We start from the raw sequence: 12,188 nt of genomic DNA on the forward strand, positions 1-12,188 counted from the left end.
TTATCTAATCGATATTGTGGCCAAGCGACAGTACAGTAACGTCGTTTTCACAGGTCCTGGTCCAGTTCCAGGGTTTTAAGATTGGCCAGCAGGCCTAAAACACCCCCGGGATGTTTTAGGGTCGAATTTGGATTGGGAGGTCCCCACGATTCGTTGCCGGGCAACCCAAGGGCTGGAGGAAGGCGTCCCCTCATCCACCACTGGGTTGCGGAAAAACTGTGTCGACTGCCGTAGAGGTTAGGACGTCTCCCAGCCTCTCGGAGTCATGGAGGTCACCTAGTGACCCGTGGGGTCCACCCTGACGCGGTCGCAATTAGGGCAGGGCTTTCCGGAAGGAGGCGCGGAATCGGAGAAACTCACCACAGCTTTGGAAGTGGTGTTGGGAAAGGCAGGTCCAGTTCGGCCAGGGAAAGGAGAGAGCCTCCCCACTGTGTGGGGGCTCAATCTCCTTCCCGGGTTTCGGCACCAAATGTAAAGCTTTTTCCGGCGAGATAAACACAACACCAGGCAAAGTGGGTGCAAGGCAAGATTTATTAAAAACGGTCTCCAGCGAAGTTTCAGGGTTCAGGAGAAGGGGAGCCAGGAAAGTTGCTCCCGGAGGAGGTGGGCACCCTCGCGCCCAAGGCAGGGAGGAGGGGGCTTTTAAGGGGTCTTGGGGAAAGCTCAGGGGTCTTCTGGCAAGTTTCCCTTATTTGGATATCCTGCCTGCTCGTCGGGATCCCATTGGTCCACAGGAGCCCGGGGCGGGGGTCTCAGATTCCTGCTTGGGCCTTTGTTCTCCCGCCCGAGCTCAGGTCTTGTGGCGGGAACTTTCGCCATCTTTAGTAGCCCTTCCTGCCAGCCCAACACACCCCTAGTTTAAAACTTCCTTAATCTTGTTGTTGAGGGAGACACTGCTTCTGGAAATGTCCCTGGTGCTCTCTTTCACTTGGTGCAAGGAAAACCTTTTCTTTTCCTATTCTTTGACTTGTCAAAGACTTGGTCTTTGGGCCCAACACCCACCAAAAGGCAAACCCAGTTTCCACTAACAAAACCCCTGTGTGAGAAGCACAGATTCTGGCCCATTCTGTAAGAAGGACCTGGAACTATTGTTTCCCCAGGGTGGGGTCTCCTCTAACCTCTAGGATCACCCCCTAAGGCCCATTGAGCAAATTACAGCTGGTCCCAAAAGGCAGTTCAGAGGATACAGCAAGTCTCTCAAGAAGCAGGTGGGAAATGCTGAGGGTTGTTAGATCGAAGCCTCAAAATTACTTGAATTAAGGTGGAAGGGGAAAAAGCAGAGGGGGGAATTGCAGTCTGAATATGGAGAACTTCAGCGTTTACTGGAAGAGAAACAGGATCCTCTTTTATAAAATTTATTTTTGATGGAAAAGAAGGATGTTGAACAAAAACAAATTGAAGGGGTGCCTGGGTGGCTCAGTGGGTTAAAGCTTCTGCCTTGCGGCTCAGGTCATGATCCCGGGGTCCTGGGATCGAGCCCCACATCCAGCTCTCTGCTCGGCTGGGAGCCTGCTTCCTCCTCTCTCTCTGCCTGCCCCTCTGCCTACTTGTGATCTCTCTGTCAAATAAACAAATAAAATCTTTAAAACAAACAAACAAATTGAAAACCAAGGGCATATTTCAGATCATATTTCTATCCTAAAAAAAAAAAATGCTATGTGAGATAGCAAAGAAGTGTATACAGGCAGACTCAGATTTACTGATAAGTATTGAATATATGCATAACAGATATAAAAACCTAAAAAGCCCCTAAAGCTCCTAAAAAAGGAGTTTTTTTTATTAATTAAAGAAAGATTTTTGTCCAGCAAAATTATTATCAGCATATTAAGGTGGATTTTACTCTAGATCCGAAAACTGCCCACCCCAAACTTATTTCATCCGAAAACAAACAAGTATAGGATATGGAAAGATGCAAACTTCCCATATAATCCCAGGACATTTACTTTTTTACTCCCTTTACTGAGTTTTGGAAGGATTGATGCCAGTAGTCAGAAAGTGGCATTTTCCATAGGTTTGTGCAGACTCTTCCCCCCAGAAATGCTTTTCCTCCTACCAAACACCAAACGGTTACTACTAGCAAACTCAGCATTCAAGTGGGTCATGGAGTGCAGTCCAAAGCATATGAATTGGCATTTTCTGAATTATGAGTTGGGAGAGATTTAATTAATTAATTAATTAAAAAGATTTTATTTATTTAACGAACAGAGATCACAAGTAGGCAGGGAGGCAGGCAGAGAGAGGAGGAAGCAGGCTCCCCGCCGAGCAGAGACCCCGATGCGGGGGCTCGATCCCAGGACCCTAGGGTCATGGCCTGAGCTGAAGGCAGAGGCTTTAGCCCACTGAGCCACCCAGGTGCCCCGAGACCTAATTTTATAATATGAGTAATAGATCTTATAATTAAATCTTCACTGGTACTTTCATAGAAACACTTAGGCCTTACTTCTCTGTTGGACTCACTTCAAGTTCTCTTACTACCTGTAAAAATCACAGACGAGGAGTGAACTCCTTGGAACCCTGTGTATTATTATATTTTTTTTCTATAATATGAAATGTCCTTACGATAGTGTATAATCTCTGTTAAGTTTTGGATAACACAATTTTAAGAGTTACAGTGTATTTTCAATGCAAGAGAGTTACCTTTTGTCCTTCTATATCAGTAACTAATGATAATACAGAATTTGTGTTGTTTCATGGAAATGAATGGGAGTCAATTAGAAATTGCAATTTTTGGGGTTCCTTTTTTTTTTAAGATTTAATTTATTTATATGCCAGAGAGAGTGAGCACAAGCAGGGGGAGCTGCAGACTCCCTAACTGAGCAGGAAGCCCGATGCAGACTCGATCCCAGCACCCTAGGATCATGACCTGAGCCAAAGGCAGATACTAACCAGCTGAGTCACACAGACATCCCACAATTTTGCAGTTCTAAAAGTAAAGACTTCAAATTGAGCATGTTTTATTTACCATTCCTGTTTTATCAACACCAAGAAATATGTTTTATGACTTTACCTAATGCTATATATCTACATGTGTCCTATAAATACACCAGTTTCATAAGAGTCTTGAAAGTCCATGTTTGACAATAGAAGAGTTTTATTTAGACAGAAGTCTTCAATCTTCAACCTTCTGTGTTATTGCAGAAATGGGAATCAGGAGGAACTGAATTCGTGGAAGTGTTTGGACCATTATTTCAAAACTCACCTCATTGGGGCACCTGGGTGGCTCAGTCATTAAGTATCTGCCTTCGGCTCAGGTCATGATCCCAAAGTCCTGGAATCGAGCTCCACATCGGGCTCCCTGACCAGCGGGAAGCCTGCTTCTCCCTCTCCCACTTCCCCTGCTGTGTTCCCTCTCTCGCTGTGTCTCTCTGTCAAATAAATACATAAAATCTTAAAACAAAACAAAACAAACAAAAAAAAAAAACTCACCTTACCCAGAAGGAGATGAGGAGGGTAGGAGGGTGTTTGTGGAGTGGACGTTCAGTCAGTACTATGGTAGTGCTGGCTGGGATCCTCCAAAAAAGGCTGACAAAATTCTCTTTTCACACAACTAACCAAGCTGGAACTGGGCAGCTAAACTTAATAACTAGGACATTTACAGAGTTTCGGTGACTAATCTTTCCAACCAACTCACAGGTGTGAGGCTTACGCCCCAGCAAAATTTATAAAATTGGAGTAAAATAAAAATTATAATACTGTTTTTCTCCTAAAATGTACTCTTCTTTTTTTTTTTTTTTTTTTTAATGGCATACATTTTGAGGTGCCTGGGTGGTTCAGTCAGTCAAGCAACTTCCAGTGCAGGTCATGATCCCAGAGTCCTGGGATCCAGGTGGGGTCCTTGCTCAGAGGGGAGTCTGCTTCTGCCTCTCCCCCTGCTCCTGCTTTCTCTCTCCCTCTCAAATAAATAAATATTTTAAAAATAAATTCTTTTTAAAAAATGAAAATGGCATACATTTTAGTATTTGGTTTACTTGTATCATATTTCATACATAATATCCAGTGATTAACTCACAAAATGGCCAACCTGAATTGTATATATTGTATTAACCTATCATTTTAATTATGTCTTAAACTACAGAATAGGTATGTGTATTGTTTTGCTATTCATAACTGTTATTTTAGGTAAGCATAGGGTAAAACAGTTTTGAGAATTCATCTTATTTTGTTGAGAGCTCATTTTATTAAAATGTAGTTAATTTCTCTAGTAATTTTATTAATCATGTTTTTCCCCAGTTTTTGACATTTAATTGACTCACAGTCTGCGTAAGTTTTAGGCATACAGCATAATGACTTGATTTACATATACTGTGAACTGATTTCCACAGTCAGTTTAGTTAATATCTACCATCTCCTATAAATTGATATGGTTTTGGAAAATTGGTGGGGTCCGGTGCAGTGACGTCCGGAGCTGACACCAAAAAGAATTCTTCCGATGTCTTTGGTGAAAAATGGTGGTTTATTAAAACAGAGGGAGGGACAGTGGCCAGAAAGAGGGGCTGGGGAGGGCGGGGGTCGGTGGAAGATTAGGAAAAGGGAGGTTTCAGAAGGATTTTCATATGTTAAAGAGGACCTTCAAGATATCAGAGGCCTGGCCATTATCAAGTTAAGGTTGTTTTTCCCCTCTAGCAAGACTTTAACATTAAGATATTTGGAAGCTTCCTGGAGGAACCTTACATTCTGCCTGCTTCCAGTATCTGTCAATAGGCTACAGGTTATAAGGACATTTAATTGTAACTACATTTCTTTCTGGAAGCTAGGTTATTGATAGAAATGCTTTGTTCTTATAGATTGCTAAAACATTTGTAAACTGAGGGAGACTCAGGTCTTGCAGGATTGTGATCTCTGGACGTTAACTTTGTTTTTCCTCTCCTTAGCTCTAGGATAGCCAGAAGCACCTGAGGAATGTCATATATACCCATGGTGGGGGTGGTTTATGGAGTGTCAGCTTCTGCTTTGTCCTCAGCTTGCCTTCTGTTCCCTCATCATAAATGAGAAAGGAAAGGATTAAGGTATAGGCAGGAGAGGTAGGGGGCCACTTAGGAGGCTCTGAAACTTTTCCTGGCAGGTGAAAGCACTAAGCCAGAGTGAACAAGAGATAAGGGAGTAGACCAGACCACCCGGCAGGCCCCGGTTAGGGAGTATTTGTCTCTGGCAGCTACAGTTCAATCACAGAAAATGACCAAACCTCAAAGAAGTCAGTCATTAAGGGCGTCATCAATAGCTCCCTCATCAATAGTTCTTCCTCAAACCAAGAAGGTACAAGAATCTCAGGCTCACAAATTGCCTGGTCAAGTTTTCAATAAAAGACCAGCCTAAAAACCTTCAGTGGCAACCCATTCGGGACCCCTTTTCACTCTAGAGAGCCTTTTCTTTCCTCTCTGTTCCCACTTTCCCTTTATAAATTTTCACTTCACTTCACCCTTTAGTGCCCATGAGACTCAGTCTTCGACTGTGGGAGACAAGAACCCTGCAACCCTGCAACATAAACACATCAAAAAAGAATTTAAAGAATGTTTTTCTTGTGATGAGAACTCTCAGAATCAACTCTCTGAACTACAAATATTTCATATAGCAGTGTTGACTACACAGTCCTTATGATGTACATTTCATCTCCAGTACTCAGGTATCTTACATTTGAAAGTTTGTACCGTTTGATCGGCTTCCCTCCTCACTGCCCCCCACTACAAATCTGATCTCTTTTTCTATGAGTTTGGTTTTTTTTTTTAAGATTTCACATACAAATGACCTCATACAGTATTTGTCTTTTTCTCTCTGATTTATTTCAGACATGCCCTCAAGTTTCATCCATGTTGTCATAAATGATAAGTTTTTATTTATTTTTTTTTTAGTGACTTAATAATATTTCATTGTGTGTGTGTATGTAAATCCAGGAAGGGACTGCCTCCACTTTGGTTAGCTAATCCCTAGAATGAGCAAACAAATCGCCTGTGGCTATAGCTTTGATATGTAAACCAACTACAGCCAACAGCCCCCTACTATTCCCAGCTTTTGAAGTTCAGAACACTCTCCCCTAAGTCAATCCCCCCCCCCCCAGTCACCAGACAAATAATCATCCCCTTCAAAATGTACCAAGCCTAAATTTGTTCAGGTGCCTCAACCATTCATTCCTTTGAAAACCCCAATAAACGTTTATGCATGCTTTTCTATTGCCCGTTGACTGGTATTTCCCACATGACCCTGCATGATGTGGCATGACCTCCATTCTTGAGCACTGTAAATAATAAACTATCTTTTCAATGGTAATTGTTTCCTGATGTGTTTGGTCTCACCAAATGTACATAAAGCCAAAATGTTCCAGTTTTCTCAATTTAACAGCACTGGGCCCAAGTCAGATGTATCCCGCATAGACTGAGGTTGGGGTGAGGGCAGAGTCATCTCACTGAGGAAGGAGAATATCTCTTTAAATCTGACTGGGAAAAATAGAATCAATAAAAGAAAGAAACGTAATTTCTAAGGGAAGGAATTGACACATTCTATCAAGTTAATTTTTTTTTTCATAGATACATAAAAAGTAAAAAGGGAAGCTATAAAAATCAGATGATATCAGCATTGGATATAATTAAAGATTCATTTCTAGGACATACAAAAACTTATTATTTGTCTATAAGAAAAAGAAAGCCTGTTGTAGATCGAATATTTGTTTCTCCCCAAAATTCATATGTTGAGCCCTTACTTGGAATATGATGGCATTTAGAGGTGGGGCCTTTGGAAGTTAATTAGGTTGAGTTAATTAGGATGAGGTCATGATGGTGAAAACCTTAAAATGGGATTAGGGCTCCTATAAGAAAAGAGAAATCTGTTTCCCCAGCATCTGGCACCTGGAAAGGCCATCCAAGCTGAGAGTGAGAAAGCAGCCATCCTCAAGCCAGGAAGAGAGCCCTCATTAAAACCATAACATGCATGATCTCAGGGTCCTGGGATCAAGCCCCGCATCGGGCTGTGGGCTGTCTCCTCGGAGGGGAGCCTGCTTCCTCCTTCTTTCTGCCTGCCTCTCTGCCTACTTGTGATCTCTCTCTCAAATAAATAAATAAAATCTTTAAAAAAAAAAAAAAAAGCAGAACATGTTGGCCCCCAATCTCAGATTGGTAGCCTCCAGAACTGTAAGAAATAAATGTTCAAGCCACTGGTACATGGTATTTTGTTATAGCAGCCATAGCTAAGCAAAGCCCAACATAAAAATGGGTGTATTACTGAAGGTGCATCACAGCAGAGAAATTATAAACAGCCCATAAATACATAAAAAGATGAGGAAGTTTATCAGTAATCAGGAGACTGTCATTTTAAATTGCACACACTACAACTGTGATACCATATCACACCAGCTAAACAGTATTCAAGAGTGACAATACTTGTATTGATCAAGGGTAGCCAAACAAAATACCATAACTGAGCTATTTAAACAGCAGACATTTATTTTCGCAGTTCTAGAGGCTAGAAATCCAAATCGAGGTATTACAGGTTTGGTTCTTTCTGAGGCTTCTCTCTTTGGCTTGCAAATGGCCTGCTTTTCCGTTTGTCCCTGCATGGCTTTATCTCTGTATGTCTGCATCCAGTGTCTCTTCCTGTTCTTATAAGATCTCAATCATATTTGACTTTGCATAAGGTACCCATTGTAAGCTCATTTCCCAATTCTATATATTGAAGATAATGGCAATCACTGTTTCATGAATTGGCTACAGAGATTCAATTAGATATTTAAATAAAACATTCGTAGGGGCACCTGGGTGGCTCAGTGGGTTAGGCCTCTGCCTTCAGCTCAGGTCATCATCGCATTGAGCCCTGCGTCTCTGCTCAGTACCTGTTCCCCCCTCTCTCTCTGCTGCCTTTCTGCCTTTTGAAAAATAAAACACTTGTAAAGGGCATATAACATGGTTACTAATTCAGTAAAATGTAATCATGTCACCGAGTCCAAGCTCCCTGTGCTCACATCACATGACAGGCCAGTAAGTCGAGAAGCATGATGCTAGGGCAAGGAAAGACTTTATTTGAAAAGCCAGCAATTCTAGGAGATGGCAGACTATTGTCCCAAAGAACCATCTCTCCCAGCATGAAATTTGAGCTTCTTTCGTGTTAAGAAGAGTGGGAAGGGGAGGGAATTGGAGTCTACATTTACTAGAATTTTAACTTTTAAAATCCTAGTCTCCAGTGAAAGCTAAGTAGTAACCTACTGTGAACTACTACACCAGAATTCTTTAGAATGCTGGTAAATTTAGAATTGGCAAATTTGGGGTGCCTGGGTGACTCATTGGGTTAAAGCCTCTGCCTTCGGCTCAGGTCATAATCCCAGGGTCCTGGGATAGAGCCCCACATCCAGCTCTCTGCTCGGCTGGGAGCCTGCTTCCTCCTCTCTCTCTCTCTGCCTGCCTCTCTGCCTACTTGTGATCTCTGTCAAATAAATAAATAAAATCTTTAAAATTAAAATAAAAAGAATGGGCAAATTTATGGATGTATTTCATAATTTCTAGAAATGTGTTTTCATAGTATAACTTTCAATAAAGCATAAAACATGTTTACTAGCAGACCCAGACTTATCTTTTGTTTCTCTGTAATAAGAAGCCAAAAGCAGATAAACCTACATTCCGTGGTGCATGTTTCAGTATTTTATCTTGTTAAAAAAAGACTTAAATATCCAGTGAATTCAGTTCAATTTACCATTTAACCTGGCAAAATGTGAAAGTTTCAGGTTACCAAAACTATTTAAAGTTTTAAATTTAAATTTGAAGCTATTTAAAGTTTTACCTGTAAACCTTTTTAATTTATTTAACATTTTTGCTCTTAACAATTATCCATGAAAACTTTGTAGACAGAAAAAATTAACCACCATTTTTAAGTCATTTTTTCTGACAAATTGCAACAAAGACAACATGAGCCTGTTGACATTTAGTAAACCTTGGTAGAATAAAAGTTTTATATTTAATGTTGATAACCTAAAGACACATCTATTTTAATTAAACCAACACCTTTGAATTTTAGTTTACCAAACATTATCCCAAATTATATGAATTTGAAAAACATTTGGTTATAAATAAAATCTTAAAAAAAGGAAAACATTTGGTCAGTTTCTGTCTTTCTGAGTTTTAAAATGCCCAGTTTGTTATTGGTTTGTTTTTTTTTTTAAGATTTTATTTATGTATTTGACACAGAGAGAGATCACAAGCAGGCAGAGAGAGAGAGGAGGAAGCAGGGTCCACACTGAGCAGAGAGCCCGATGTGGGGCTCAATCTCAGGACCCTGAGATCGTGACCTGAGCCGAAGGCAGAGTCTTTAACCCCCTGAGCCACCTAGGCGCCCCTAAAATGCCCAGTTTTTGTAAGTGCTTGACTTTAAACCCATTAAATAGTGCTCTTTTCTAAATGAATGTTGAGTGATACCATCTGGCGGTAGAGGAAATATCTCACATTTACAGCACATATGAACACATACACACAAACAGGATATAAACAAAACTAGCCTTTGTTTCACTAATATTTGTGGATAGGACATTAAAGACCCAATTTCCAAATATCTGTTTTTCAAAAACAAATCTAATTGCAAGATAGCATTATAATTTATGGATCCATCAATTAGTCATTTCCCATTTTCCAATTAGCACATGGCTGGTTTTGTCCAAAGATATTAAAAGCTGCAGCAACAAACAAAATGAAGGCCAGAGTACCTCTGTGAATATTCATTCCTCATCAACAGATCTCAAGGCTTTCTAGACAAGCTGAGAGAGCCAAACCTAAACCCTCTATTTGGAGGCAACCAAATAGGAGGAAGAAAGCTAAGAGTCACTCATGTTTGTACAGATAACCAAAAGCCCAAGTTCCAAATATCTCCCTTTTACAAAACACATCTAATAGTGCAAGTCTTGTCCAATATACCAAAATATGCCAATATACCAATATACCAAAAGCTGCAACAACAAACAAACCAAATGCAAATGAACTGGTTCATAAAGAAATCAGGTAAAATTCTAACAAGAATTCCCCTCTCCAACAGGGTATGGGGTACAAAAGGAAGCAAAGTGGCTTCTCCCAAAGGAAAAGCCCTAATACAGGGGAAGGGAGTTCCTAGTTGTGCATGTAGGAATGACTTACCCTACTTTTGGGTCTGTGGACTCAGAGATGTTTGTTGAATTCTTGCCTCAAAAGCCTGGTGCAGGGGTAGCCAGTGAAAGAAATCAAATAAAAGAAGAAATCCCTGGATCAAATTGTCCTGATAGTTGCTAGGGACTTCCCTGAAGAATCCCTGAGGCAGGTCTGCTGGCCATAAGCTGGCTTGCTAAATTTGTAATGGAGTCCAAGCTTGTAGAGAAGCAGGAAAAGCAAAGCAAACCAAGCCAATGGCAGACTACTGTTCCAAAGAACCATCTCCCTCAGCCCCTCAGCACGAAATTCAAGCTTCTTTTATGTTAGGAAGAGGGGTAGGGAGAGGATTCTTCAGAAAATATTCATCATGTTTATATTTCCCACTGAGGCTTTTTCTTAAAGATGCCAACACATTTTAAAATGAAGTACATGTGTGGGGCATCTGGGCAGTTCAGTCGGAAGAGCATGCAACTCTTGATTTCAGGGTCATAAGTTTGAGCCCCAAGTTGGGTGTAGAGATTTCTTAAGTAAATATTTTTAAAAATAAAAATGAAGTATATGTGGGGGCGCCTGGGTGGATCAGTCGTTAAGCGTCTGCCTTCAGCTCAGGTCATGATCCCAGAGTCCTGGCATAGAGCTCCACATCAGGCTCCCTGCTCGGCAGGAAGCCTCCTTCTCTCTCCCCCACAACCCGCTGCTTGTGTTCCCTCTCTCCCTGTGTCTCTGTCAAATAAAATATTTTTTAAAAAAAAAGTATATGTGCTAATACAGGGTAAAAACAAAAGAAAAACAGCTATTTAATATACAGGTTGCTCCCACTTGGAGATACACAAAGAGAAATGTTTTGTACAAAAACACATATAAAGCATATAAACATTTGCTTTTATTATGTATAGACTATTTGGGAAGATTCATCAAATCCCCTAAAAGACCCCCACCTCCTGAATGAGCAAAAAGAAAGAAGACGCCACTGAAAGCTTGTCTGCCTGTGAAACTTGTGAGCCTGTGGAAGTTGAGAATTACAGAATGAGTTTATGAATTAGAAAGCAGACACAGGGACAGTTTCTGGAAACATCTCCTTTAAAGGACTGACGATGGGGAACCTGGGTGGCTCATTCCGTTAAGTCAGCCTTTGGCTCAGGTCATGATCTGGAGGATCTGGGATCAAGTCCCGCATCTGGCTCCCTGCTCAGCGGGGAGCCTGCTTCTCCCTCTCCCTCTGCCGTTCCCCCTCCCCTGTGCTCACTCTCTGTGTCAAGTAAATAAATAAATAAATCTCTAAAAATGAATAAACAAGGGGTGGGAGATACTAAAATAGGCTGAGAAAGAATAGGCCAAGACTGCTCAACAAGTTATGCCTCTCACTAATTGAGAAAAACAAGACAGGGCTTTCCAAAGCATTCGCTGGAGCGGGAAAACCAGTTCACTGATGGAATTAGAGAGGAGGTTAAGTGCAGAGTGGAAGGAGGTGGGAACAAAGGATGATCAAATCTAGCCTGGGCCCAGAAGATGCAATCAGAGAGGACGACGGGAAGTATCAGGAGCCTGCATCCTGAGGATGATTGCATCCAGAGTCTGTCCAATGGGACAAGGGAAAGGAAACTCCTTACAAGAGTATAAAACCAAACGGGTCGGATTTTGAATGTAATAGTAAACAGAGAACGTGGGCCGGGTTGTGTATTCCGACCTGGAACAGAGAAGACCAGGGTGTCTGCGGGGCGGGGCCTGTGGTTCCGGGTGGGTGGAGTCAAGCGCCCTTGAGGCCTTAAGAAGTCAGAGCAGCTCCCCATCCAGCGCAGAGCCCAGACCTGAGCCGAACGTGAGCTGCTGAGCGCGTCTTAGGCCACAGGTGAGTGGGGATTCAGGGAAGGGACCAGAATGAAGGGCGCAGCAGAGCGGGAGCAAAGGCGAGGGTCGAGCAAGCGTCGGATGGGGGGCTGGGGTGACCCGTGCAGGCACCTCTCCGCCGTGGTTGAGGGCGGTAAATCGGGAGCTGACCTGACCCACTTGGTCTGGTCTGGGAGGTTTCAGAGAGGTCGGCAGTCCCCGTTGCATTCATTCGCAAAAGATTCTTCTAGGCAGCAGGGTGGATGATGTAGT

This window comes from Mustela putorius, unplaced genomic scaffold (genome assembly GCF_011764305.1).
Source record: "Mustela putorius furo isolate JIRA1106 unplaced genomic scaffold, ASM1176430v1.1 tig00000242_pilon_pilon_pilon, whole genome shotgun sequence".
NCBI lineage: Eukaryota > Metazoa > Chordata > Mammalia > Carnivora > Mustelidae > Mustela > Mustela putorius.